Source organism: Pipistrellus kuhlii, unplaced genomic scaffold, assembly GCF_014108245.1.
Source record: "Pipistrellus kuhlii isolate mPipKuh1 unplaced genomic scaffold, mPipKuh1.p scaffold_m20_p_3, whole genome shotgun sequence".
Lineage (NCBI taxonomy): Eukaryota > Metazoa > Chordata > Mammalia > Chiroptera > Vespertilionidae > Pipistrellus > Pipistrellus kuhlii.
The window spans coordinates 25,044,655-25,057,331 of NW_023425529.1; the positions used below are offsets into that span (position 1 = coordinate 25,044,655).

Below are 12,677 nucleotides of genomic sequence, written 5' to 3' on the forward strand. Positions count from 1 at the left end.
TTGGGAAATTTTATTTTTATTACCACTTATGTATCTACAATTTACATATATACTTGGTAAAATTGTATGCCCTGTTAGTTATTTCCAACCAGAAGCAAAAGAAAACTTTACTCAGACTAGCTATGGCACCAAAGAAGTGTTATTATCAATGTTATTATCTCTCATAGTAATAAGGTTTCAGGGTCAGTGAATTCAGTGGCTCAGTAATATTGTCCTTGACCTAGGTTTTCCTGTTCTCTCTTCCTTGGACACTGTTACACAATTGGTTTCAGCCGAAAGCTGATTCCACTCCTGAGCCAAAGATGGCTGTTAGCAGCAGCACTGTCTCCTTCTGGTGGGAGGAGTTTTCTCTCCTGGAAGCCTAAGCAAAGCCCCTCTCATGTTTCATTCACTGACTCACATAGACGAAGGCCCACCCATTGTTGACCAAACACCTGGGCTTGGTGATGAAATCAGCATGATTGCTGTAGAAGTCAATCACGACATTCGCTGCACATGGTTTGAAGAGGATCAACTTGGCAATTGATCCAACCATCACGAGACCTGCTTGATGGACATCTGAGAAGCCTTATAATCTTCTGGGCCAGTGTAAGGTGACACTCATGACTGAGACACTATATTAAGTTAAAATTATTTGTTAGACCCAGTAAAATCAGCAGAAAAATAATTTGAGGATATTTTTAGTTAGATCTCACTATATACATATATTCATTTTAGTCTTCAGTTTGTTTGCCATCAGAATCAGCACATGAAAGTTTTCATTGCTTCTATTCTATGTTTGTTTGCTTCAATAATACTTGTTATTTGTTTCCATGGGAAACTTTAATTAAATTTCTTGTACCATTTTTCCATTCTCATCTCCTTATATTAAGATGAAACAAAACTATGGTGTTGAAATGATAGCTAAAGAGAAATTCACTATCAGTTTCTCCTTAGATCTTTCCTCTTTATCCCCCGGGGTGAGAGGGCAGGGCTGAGGGACAATAGTCCATGTTTTTATTCAGCAATTTTATTAATCTTTTAAAATTATACTACTAATCTTAATTCCTGAAGTTACTTTGTCTTCTTATTATACATCTTTGTGTTGAAAAAATCTCCACTGAAATCTCAACAAATTGTTGGTCATTTGTATTTCTTAAGTATGCCATCATTGATATCCTAATGGCATAGGGAAGCCTTGATGGAGCTAAACATTATGTCCAAAAGGAAGAAAACAAATCTATGACATAAATGTTGAGTGACTCATTATTATAACCAAATGACTTATTTTCTTACCTGATTTCCTCCAACACTGTTGCTAAATGTGAACAGTAGGGTATCAATTTGAGATGTTTCTCATACAAACCCTTCAAGTTCCTGCCCAAAATCTGCTTATTAGATTTCTTGGTGAGCTACTGGGGTCTGCTGACCTAAAGATAATCTTATTTATTATCTAAATGTCTCATATATTATGAATATAATAACATTATAACTGAAACCAGTTTCTTAAACTGAAATAATTAACTCAGACTTGTAGACAGATACATTATAAAATTTTATTTTCATTACCACCTAAAAGGAAAATGAAGACAGATGCTTTTCTATTAGCAACAGAAGTCTCCACAAGAGCCCATTAGTTTTTCCTTCCAGGAACAAATATTATAAGAGGTTGCCTTAAGCATAAGAAATCGGGAGAAAGAATAATTTTTTTATGGAGAAAACTTAGAAAATTTCTCTGAGAATTAGTAAGAGTCTAATTTAATTTTCAAAAAAGATGTGAAGGAAGGGAGTATACCATGAATTATCAGCTTGTTTATGATGTTAATAAGTTCCCCTTTGATAAAAAGAATCTAAGTTGATAAAGATTAATTGAAGGAAGAGTTTGCAAAACTAACAGCTTGTAGCAAATTGGCAAAGATTTTCATGTCATTAAAAGAAAATGATCATCCTAGTTGGTTTGACTCAGTGGATAGAGCATCAGCCTGTGGCCTGAAGGGTCCCAGGTTCCATTCTGGTCAAGGGCGCATGCCTGGGTTTGGCTCGACGCCCAGTGGGGGACATGCAGGAGGCAGTCAATGATTCTCTCTCATCGTTGATGTTTCTAGCTCTCTCTCCCCCTTCCTGTCTGAAATCAATATATATTGATTAAAGTAAGTGATCATATGTAGGAAAAGTTACTCAAAATACAGATGGCAATTTAGTATTAAAATGAATAGTGAAGGTCCAGACTGCTTGGGTTTGGATTCTACCTCTGCCAGCTCTTATCTATATAACTTCGGGCAAGTTATTTAACTTTTTATGCACTAATTTCAGACTTTCAAAGTCATTACCTTTATAATGTAATTTGTAGAGCTGTGAGTTGCCTTCTGGAAAATAAAGAAGTGATATGGCAGACTTTTAATATTTACACTGATCTTCTCTGTATGCAAAATTATTCACAGATAAGCTTGCCTCATTCCTTAAAAACCAGTTAGCAAAAAGCAGATGTTGAAGTACTCCGAGAGGCAAGGATATCTCAAGTTCCCTGCTGTTTATTAGGAAAACTGGAAGCTGGAGAGCCCAGCAATCCATGTTTCAAGTTGAGACCTGGTGTTGGAGCTGTGCCAGTTGTAAGGGCTGAAGGCTTTGAGGGAAATGCTAAGAAACCTGAGGTTTCTCTAGTGAGTGGTGAGTATCTTAGCCACCTGTCCCTCTATTCTCATGCGTCTCCACTCTGGAGAATGGATCCTCCTCTTCTTTAATCCTGTTTGGAGAAGAGGTATGGATGGGAAATGTGATGAGAACTGAGAACGATGCAACTTGGTTCAGGGAAGCCATTTTCAAAGTTTGTGGGGAAAAGAATTATAAGGCTGGGTGCAGGTGTTTTTGAGCCCTGCATTTTTAGAAACAACTGTTAGTTTTGAGAAACAGCCTCTTTCACTCTTTTCATAGCCTAAGGCCATAGTGATACATCCACAAGAGCAGTTTTCAACCCGTGTGCACAAGGATTTTTAAACCATGCAATACCTGACTCTGTAGTCAGGCACTGACTTCTTTTTCCCTTAGATTGTCAAAGAAAAAAACAATAACAATAGCCAACATAACAATAGCTGTACTGTGTGAATCAAATTTATTTTTTGTCACATCAACAAAAAAATATATTTATTGGTGTGCCCCCAAATTTTAGTAATTTACGTGTGCCATGAGATGGAAAAGGTTGAAAATTGCTGATCCACAGGGTTCCCTCAGTTTTCTCCTTTACTCTCTGATCCCTTTCAGTCCCTAGAATATCTTTCACTAGACTGCATGCTGCTTGAGGGCAGCAGCCAGATTCATTCACCTTTGTAGCTCTAGGGTCTACCAGCTACCCCATACATGTTCACTAAATATTTGTTGAATAAATAAGGCAAAATGGATGTTTCCCAGTGCCTTCATATTCCCTTTCTCAATCACACCATTTATATAATATATTTTATTCTTTAAAATATTGCAATGCAATTGATTTAGAGTGCATTTGCAATGAAAATAATGCTACTGTAACTATTATTAAGTGATTGTATAAGCTTTTGTGGGGTAACATAGGAACTTCATCACTTTGTAGCATTATTTCTCTGGAAAATGCATTCTAAGTTCAAAAAATGATTTACTAGTGTTTTGAAATTTGATCTATTTATAACTTTGGAAACATTGCTTAATTTATGATGTCTTTGATTAGTTGTAGGAACTGGGATTTATTGAGTTTTAAAATATATTTGTGAAATGTTTAATTTGTATGAAACAATCTGTGGTTATTTAGAGCATCTACTCATCCTTTATGTTGTTTACATTCTGGAGGGCTGTGATCATAGTATATCAAAAAGAGAACATTTTCTTACACATTGGCAAGCCCAATATGGATTTTATGCACTCACAAGGGAACACTCCCCATTTTATTTTGTGAGGGTAGGGGCACTGGAAGAGGTTTCTGTAATAAGGGAAAACTATTACGGGAATAAATACATTGCATTTTTTTCATTTTCCAATATCAAATCACTTTATAAATACAATTGATTTTCCTCATTGTTACTCTCGTTCTGCCCTGCCAGTTCATTCATGCTGCAAGTATCCTACTTTTGCGTATTTATTGTTGTGACAGACTTCCATGCTACACCTAACCTTCCTCAAGTGCTGTGCACTGTTCAGTTACATCCTTTTCCTTCTCAGACAAATTCACTCCATTACCAAGTGATAGAATTAGGAAAATCTGTCTTTCATTTCTGGGCATCTAAATCTGGACTGATATTTCCTTTTCAACCTTATTTTCTTCTAATAGAAAGCAGAAATTTTCCATGCCTGAGTGGCTAGTCTATGCATGAAATCCTATAATACATCCATTTTTCTCAAGAGGACATCCCAACCCACTCTGACTTCATGCTTCCTCATGCTTTTTTCTTATTTTTAAATTTCTTTATTGATTAAGGTATCACATATTTATCCTCACCCCCCCCCTTCCTATCTCAAGCCCCTCCCCATGTATTCCCCCATTCTCTGTTGTCTGTGACCACTTGTTAGGCTTATATGCATGCATACAAGTCCTTTGGTTGATCTCTCCCTCTTTCCCCCATAATCCCCTACCTTCCCTCTGTGGTTTAATAGTCTGATCTATGCTTCCCTGTCTCTGGGTCTGTTTTTGTTCCTTCCTCATGCTTTTCTGCTCTGTCCCTCACCTGTTCTGCACCTGTTTTTCCACCTCACCAGGATCTCTTCCCAATGTCCAGTTTCCTTTCTTCCTATCTGGCAGATCCCTCCTGTTTCCACTTCTTTGCCTTTTCATGTGTAATTTTATGACAGTAATTCTCCTTTGTATCTCTAATCTCAACATTGTCTACATCACTTTCTTAACAAGGGTCTCATGACTAATATACAGAGTAAATAAAATCCAACATCAAAGAACTCCAACCTCTCACCTGCATATCTATGCACTTCCTTCTGTTATCATGGGAAAGGTATCCCCCATTGTGAAAGGTATTTCCCTTTACTTTCTTCTCTTGGACCTTGCTCTACTGAGAATCCCTTGGGCTTTATTGCATTTTAGATGCCTCGCACTAGTGGGATACCCCTTTTACATTTAGTCTTGCTCACCAGCTCTTTAGAGCCTATTTTTCCTCTAGGTACTAACATATTTCTATCTTCTATTTTACAGCCAGATTTTACCAAATATTTGTCTCCATTGTCATGACTTCCTATCACTGCTCTATTTATTGCAGTGTGACTTCCAGCCTTAGTACTTCACTGACACTGCATTCTCCAGTGCTACCAGTGACCTTTCAATACTAAACTAATAGATGTTTTCAGAATTTATTAATCTCTCGAATTCATTGGTCACTGCTGGTGACTCATCCCATCTTGACAAAAGCATTTCCATGGCCCATTCTATCCTACACTCAGAGTTTTCAATTGTCCCTTTTCATTTTTCTTTGTGAGTTTCTCTTTATCCTGTCCCTTAAATGTTGGTATTGATTATGGCTCTGCCCTCAGCACAATATCTTTTTTCTTTATACATGCCCATGGTAGTGTGTTTTTGAAATGTCCTTATCTGTGTTATTCATACCCAAATGTGTATTTTCAGTCCAGATGTCTCCCTTGATAGTCATCTTTAATCACTCCATGAACATCACATATCTACTAAAAGATGAATATCTCAACATCCACACCAAATCTTACTATTTCCCCTGTGATCCCTAACTTAGAGGCAGCCTGACTCCTTCCTGCTCTCATATTAATAACGTCACTACCTGCAGAGGGTTCTCATTGCCTTGAGTCATTCATTAAAGCTCTTGAATTTGGCTCATGTTCCTCTCATGATACATTACCCCAACATCTCGAGACATGTCCTTTTCTTCCCTTTTTTTTTTTATTTTTTAGATGCTAGTGGCCTGGTGTACAGATTCATGCACATTGAAAGGAAATTAATTAGAAGAAATATTTTAATATCCATATTCATCCTTTCTCTATAATAGAAGTGTCAACCAAATTCATGATTGACAATGAAAGATCAAAACACATGCATGCAATTGGTGCCAGTGAGAGCTTTGTATGTGTTATGCATGCATGAGTTAACATTTGTTTTTAAATTGCTAGTGTGAGTCATATGTACCAGACAGTCGGATGATCAGACAGATTGACAGTCACTTAGCCTTTTATATATATATATATATATATATATATATATATATATATATATATATGTAGATATATATATATATATAGATAGATAGATAGATAGATAATTGACATATGACATTATAGTTATCAATATGCAACATTCAGTGTTTGTGTAATATATTGAGAAATGGTCAGCATAGTAAGTCTAGTATTCATCGCATTTTTTTATGATAAAAAACGTTTAAGATTTTCCAAAACCAGTTTGGCTCAGTGGATAGAGCATCGGCCTGCAGACTGAAAGGTCCCAGGTTCAATTCCGGTCATAGGACATGTACCTTGATTGCGGGCACATCCCTAGTAGGGGGTGTGCAGGAGGCAGCTGATTGATGTTTCTCTCTCATCAGTATTTCTAACTCTCTATCCCTCTCCCTTCCTCTCTGTAAAAAATCAATAAAATATATTTTGTAAATGTTTAAGATTTATTCTCTTACCATTTTAAATTATGCAATGCAGCATTATTATCTATTGCACTATTCTGTACTCAAACCTATCCTTTTCTACCTGACGTATTCTTTACTCCACTTGAACTTTATCTCTCTACCTCCAGTCTTTTAGGATTTTCTCTTTTCCAAAAAGATATTCATTCATTATACACTAAGTCTCTGCCTACTCTTTTCATATATGTACCAAATTATAGAAACATGTGTAATGTTGCTTTCTTTTACTCCTCCATGGCAGTCTCACTGTTTTCTGAATAGTACTTATTCTAGAATCCGTTTCTTAAATATAATTTTTACTTATGACTTCAATATTGCAGTAACTATTCTCAATATTTTTTAAGTTTAAGATTAGAACACAAAATTGTGCTAGAAGGATAAAATGTTTTGGGTGGCTTCTAGAAAATTCAGTTACTTGTCTTAAGGAAATATCTTGGACACTATAATTTTTCCTTTTACATTTCTTTAAGGTGAAGAACTGGAGAGAGGAAATTTACTTATCGTTGGAGGTTGGGAATATAGTTCTTATAACTTCACTCATTTCTAACATCACTGAGTGTCTAAAAAATTCCAGATCCTAAGCAAGGCACTCAGAGTAAACTGGTGAATGAAAATTAGCATTGCCTTTGTCCTCCTTCCACTCTCAGCCTCAGAGAGGAAGACAAACTTTCCTCCAATGACCACACATCAGACCTTGAGTTGAAAACTGGCACACTATGACTGAGAGATTCTATGAGTATGTATATTGGAGAACTGGTCGGAGATGCAAGGTTTCTCTGAAGTTACAGCTCCTGTGGTTTTTCATTTGTTTCGTTGTTGATGCTTTCAGAGTATGGAGCACAGAATGCCCCAAGAGAATTCACATGGAGACCAGTGTGGCTGCTACTGCAGTAGTAGATGCAAACCAGTAGCATAGATAAGTGCCCCCTGACCACAAGGTAGGAAAGTCCTAGTGATAAATGACACAACGTGAATAAAACCAACACCACTGAAGGCTCCCAAAGCCGTTGTGTTAGAATGCACATTGTAATGACTTTTGTTTTATGACTATTTTAATCACAGGTAATCACAGGCGGAAAATAATTTAAATCAAGTTGTGCATGAAGAGAGGTCATGTTTACCGTGTGTGTCTTATGAAGACTGAAAAAGGTGACAGAACTGAAATGCTTCCTTAGAGGAATTATTGCTAATTTGATCCTGCTTTCACTTAAACAGTGATCCTGAGAGACATAACACAATTTAAACATTTTCATTACTTTCTACCAATAGTCTTATGTAAATTTTTTTAAGGTTTTCTTTTTCTTTTGCTGTGAAAAAAAAAATATCTAAACTCTGAGAGAGCAGCACTCATTCAAAAAGATGTTCAGACAATTAGAGTTCTTTACAAAGGCAGAATACTGCCATCTGTTGTTCACTGAAATTGGTTTTAAGCTAAGCAAATATAAACCTCAAGTTCAATAGCAATTCTGAAAACTTAACAAACAAAAGACCATCAACTTGCGAGATCATACTTATTTTAGAGGTGCTTAATTTTCCTATAATGTTTACAAACTGATACTCAATCAGAAAATCTAATTTCTCCCACCAGCAGAAATAATGCTTTTTATTTGCTCAGCAATTTGCACTAAACCAAGCCTCTCCCCTTTCATTTGCATACACACCCGTGTGAACAGTTATTACCTACACTCCTCATAGCTTTGCCATCCCATCTTTCTAAACAGAGATTACCAGTTTGGACGTCAATGCAGCTCTTATCTTCTCGTAGATAAGGGTGTTTACTAAAGTACACAATTTAATAAGTATGTTTTATTTCTTAAATAAACAGTGTTCTGTGATAATTATTTTTTAAGCTATTGGGTAAATTTGCTAGTGTCTGGAAGGTACTTAGGAAACAGAGGGATAGCTTTCATGATTTTTATCTTATTGGCAGATAGACTATAGGGAAATAAAGAAGAACACAAGGCCATGCACAGCATCCCATTTGGTGATATGGAATGTTCTTTGAACATCAAAAGAGAGGGAAGTGAAGCATTCTGGTAACTGCTGGAGTGTGTTGTGTCTCACGTCTCAAATGGGGCCAGCAGCAGTGTTGGTGGAAAGCGGTTTGATGAAGGGCCCGATATGTTTTTCTCCTACTGTACATACATATTATCTTAAGGAGAAAATCCAAATGTAAACTCATCTTCTCTGCCAGAAAATTAAAATAAGCAAACATCTGCTTCCTTCAGGATGGCATCAAGCCAAGGTTCAGCCTACCATGAGTTACTGCAAAATTTTCACATGATTTCATTTTTTAAAAATTTCCCAACCAACTTCAAGTCTAAAATTATAAATGGGTCCTATGAAAGTATAAACACATATGCAATTTTGCTGGCTCTGAGGTCAGAACCAGTAATACCCCAAAGGTCATTGATTGAGTCCTGCTCTTCTTCTAAATCCATTAAAGGCCAAGAGTGTACTCTTCCTCATATCATAGACGGCCTCCCAGAGAGAGATGTGGAGGGTGCTGGGTGGTGGCAAACTACGTTAGACACGTAGGAGGAGACAGCTCCCCCAAATCCATCGGGCATCTTTTCCCAGCACTGAGGACCAACGTTGGGTGAGAAAAGTCCCAGTGACTCTCTTCCTTTATATGTCATCCCTTACACTGTTTATTCCTCTCTCATCCCAATTCCCTTTTCACCCTGAGAATGTTCTTCCCATGCTGTTTGCCTCCCAGAGTGCTTCCCAGGATGACTAAAAAGAAAGAGGGGGGGGAAAAAACAAAGACAAAAAATCACTTCCAACAATAGAGCTGAGATGCCTGCTTTTAGAATTCCTTTCACATGCTGTGTTATATAAATCATGCCAGTGCAACCAACCATGTTAACTGAAAGCAGGACTTCTGTACAAGTACTAAATTTAATCTCAGATGTATTCGTGACTATAATCATTATGCCTTTATTTACCTAGAAAAAGAAGTGAAAGTATTTGTTTTTGTGGTTTTATCTTGTTGTTGTTGGTAGTGAACTCATATCTCTATGCTGCCTTCATTTATAAACTACTGGCCCAGTATAAGTAAGAGACAAACGTGCAAGCACAATATGCATCTCTTTGTACACACAGTTTTTTCAATGCAATAATAATAATGATAATAATGGTGACTATAGCTATTTATCAAACATATGCTATGGGCCAGAACTCTTCTGAGTTCTATATGTGCCTGATCTCATTTAATCGTCAATAATACTACACAGAAGGTATTATTATTATTAGCCCTCTTTTAGAGAAACAAGAAAATAAATGAATTTTCTGAAATTTCAAATTTCAAATCTGAAATATGAACAGCAAAGTTATAAAAGTGATATAATTTTCTGTACCACTTGAAAGGTCTTTGATATATAAACCTGCAGGTTTTAATGGAGAACCAAGACTTTCTCTTTGACTATGTGTCCACTATATTGAATTTTCAGTTGTGTGTTTTTATGGTGGAAATGACTTGGGCACTTGGAAGCATTCTGAGTTGAAAATCTTTCAGGTAACAATATTTTCTTTTTGAATCTTCACAGTTGCATCTTCCTTACTTAATGTAACAGAGATCAATGGTAAAGCCAAAAAAAATCAGTTATTTTTGGTTTGATATATAAAACTGCACTTGAAACCACTGTTTATCAGACTTAAATTCCAGATTTTCTATTTAAAGGTGGCAACCCGAATTTGGTTATTATTTAAACAGTGTCTGGGGAAATTATTCTTGCATTTTCTTAAAGGTTAAATATAAATATTTCTATTAAAAGGAGGGCCTGCGAAGTAGAATGTTTTCTATTGCTTGGTTACTTTTTTCTTTAAAGGAAAAGATTTGTTTGATGTGCTCCATAAAAAGACACAACTGTGGTTTTTATGCTTAGGATAGTTCATCACTGCACTCAAAGATAATTTCAGGCTGTTAGCTTAAGACTTTCTTTTAAAGTAACTTTCATATAAACTTTACCTTGAGTGTTTGTTATCACTATCAAAGATTTCATAAGTTAAACAAAATATTTCTGAGTATTACTTGGTATACTTAGAAATTTAGTGATGCCACTGAAAGTTGAATAGGTGTGGGACTGCCTTCTGTGACAGTCACTCCATTATTTCATGTCATTCATCATAGATGAGAAAACTCTGCCGTCACCAAAGCTCCTCTCCCCTAAAATCCCTGCATGGTAACTCCCTAGACATGCCTGCATCTTTGATATTTGCCTGCTCTTTACTGGAATAGTGGCCAGTCTGTCTTCCAGGCTTTCAGCATTTTATGTGTGGTTAGTCTTGGCAATTACTTGGCAGATGGATCTGATTGTTGGTTTTTAGATTTCATGCTTCATTCAAGCCTCTGGCTACTTGAGCCAAAAAGTGGTGATCACGTCTCATGTGTGATAAAATTTTTGACTGTTATACCAATAAGCCAATAAAGCAAAGACCTGACTTACTAATAGCGGGGAGAGTTTCCGTGGTAAAAGTATTCACTTTGGTTTCTTAGCCAATTCCGATATGATTAAACACTTCTGATTGGCTTGAATAGTGCTTTTTTTTTTTTCACTTGAAGAATTTTGCTTTCACAAAGTCTTTAGCACAAGTATTAGTGAAATACGCAATGTGCTTTATTTCCTAAATTTTTATGTTTATACTAACTTATGAGAATGAGTTTTTAGTTCTGTTTTATTTTAACTTTAAGTTTTTAATGTTTTTGAGAATAAAAGAAATACATCTATTACTTTAAAAGATATAACATCGAAGAGTTATAAAAACCCTTTTCTCTCAACAATAATTTATTTTAAAAGTTATAATTCTAACTATCAGTAAAAAAATAATTCTATCAGGGAACGTGCTCTACTTTTTCAGATTTGTAAGTTTTAAATACTGAGAGCATTTTTAGAAAAACTCTCTAAATATTAATTATTAAAGCATAAGCTGTTAATTTCCATGTCAGAAAGTCTACAAATGTATGTCCTGGAAACGGTTTGTCTTAAATTTTCAATTTTTTAGGGAAGGTGTGCAACTTGTTAGTTCAAATTTATTAGAATGACATGGGTAGAAATAAATATTTCTCTTTTAGAAGATCATATTGAGTTTTTCAGAAACAAAATAATTAGAGATGCATTTGAAAATTTATGTTTCTGCAATGGAATGTTAAACCTAGTTCACTAGCATTTTTTGTGAACATTTTTGAAGTTAACCATATAGGTACATAAGCGAAATGTACATAATTATACGTCCTAATGCTGTTTCTATTACACTAAATTTTTTTACAGGTTTATAATTTATATTTAAGCCTACACACAGAGAAAAACCTAGCCCAATCCTATATAATAAAAGGTTAATATGCGACTCGAATGGCAGAAAGACCGGTTACTATGATGTGCACTGACCACCAGGGGAGCAGATGCTCAACACAGGAACTGCCCCCTGGTGGTCAGTGCACTCCCACAGGGGGAGTGCCACTCAGCCAGAAGCTGGCTCACGATTCTCTCTCTGTCTCTCCCTCTCTCTTCCACTTTAAATATCAATGGAAAATATCTTTGGGTGAGGGGAGGGAAACATACACAAAATTTTCTCTCTCTTTTTTTTAATTTATTGTTGAAAGTATGACAGATGTCTCTTTTTTTCTTCCTATGGACCCTCTCCACCCCACACCCACCTCCCACCCTCCCACACACACCCATGCCTTCCCCACTCTAATGGCTCTCAGTCTGATTGGCAGTTTGGCAAAATATGATAAATGTATTGCAGAATTCCAGATCTAAAATGTCTTTTCTCGCCAACCACCAGAAGAAGGACGATTTATAAATTTGAACACAAATTGAATTGCTTTTTATGCTTATCTCTAATAGTAGTTGAATAAGTACCGCAAACTAGGCTAAAATATTACATCTTAATAAAGCTAAAGTTTTGTCTTTTCATAGAGAAATTACTAAAATTAAAATATATATATTAACAATGTTATTTCCAAAATGAAATTGCTAGATAATATGCATTAAAATCTTGAGCTCTTCATAAGGAATAATGAATATGAAGTTTTCTCAGGTTCTCTGAAATGTTGTGCCTTTTCAAAATTAATGT

The 12,677-nt window shown here is 35.9% G+C and overlaps 1 protein-coding gene across 1 annotated transcript in view; it reads left to right on the plus strand.

Annotated features, from left to right (window-relative positions):
• Positions 1 to 12,677, plus strand: part of PDE3A (phosphodiesterase 3A) — a 243,246-nt gene that overhangs the window by 186,693 nt on the left and 43,876 nt on the right. The window lies entirely within an intron of this gene.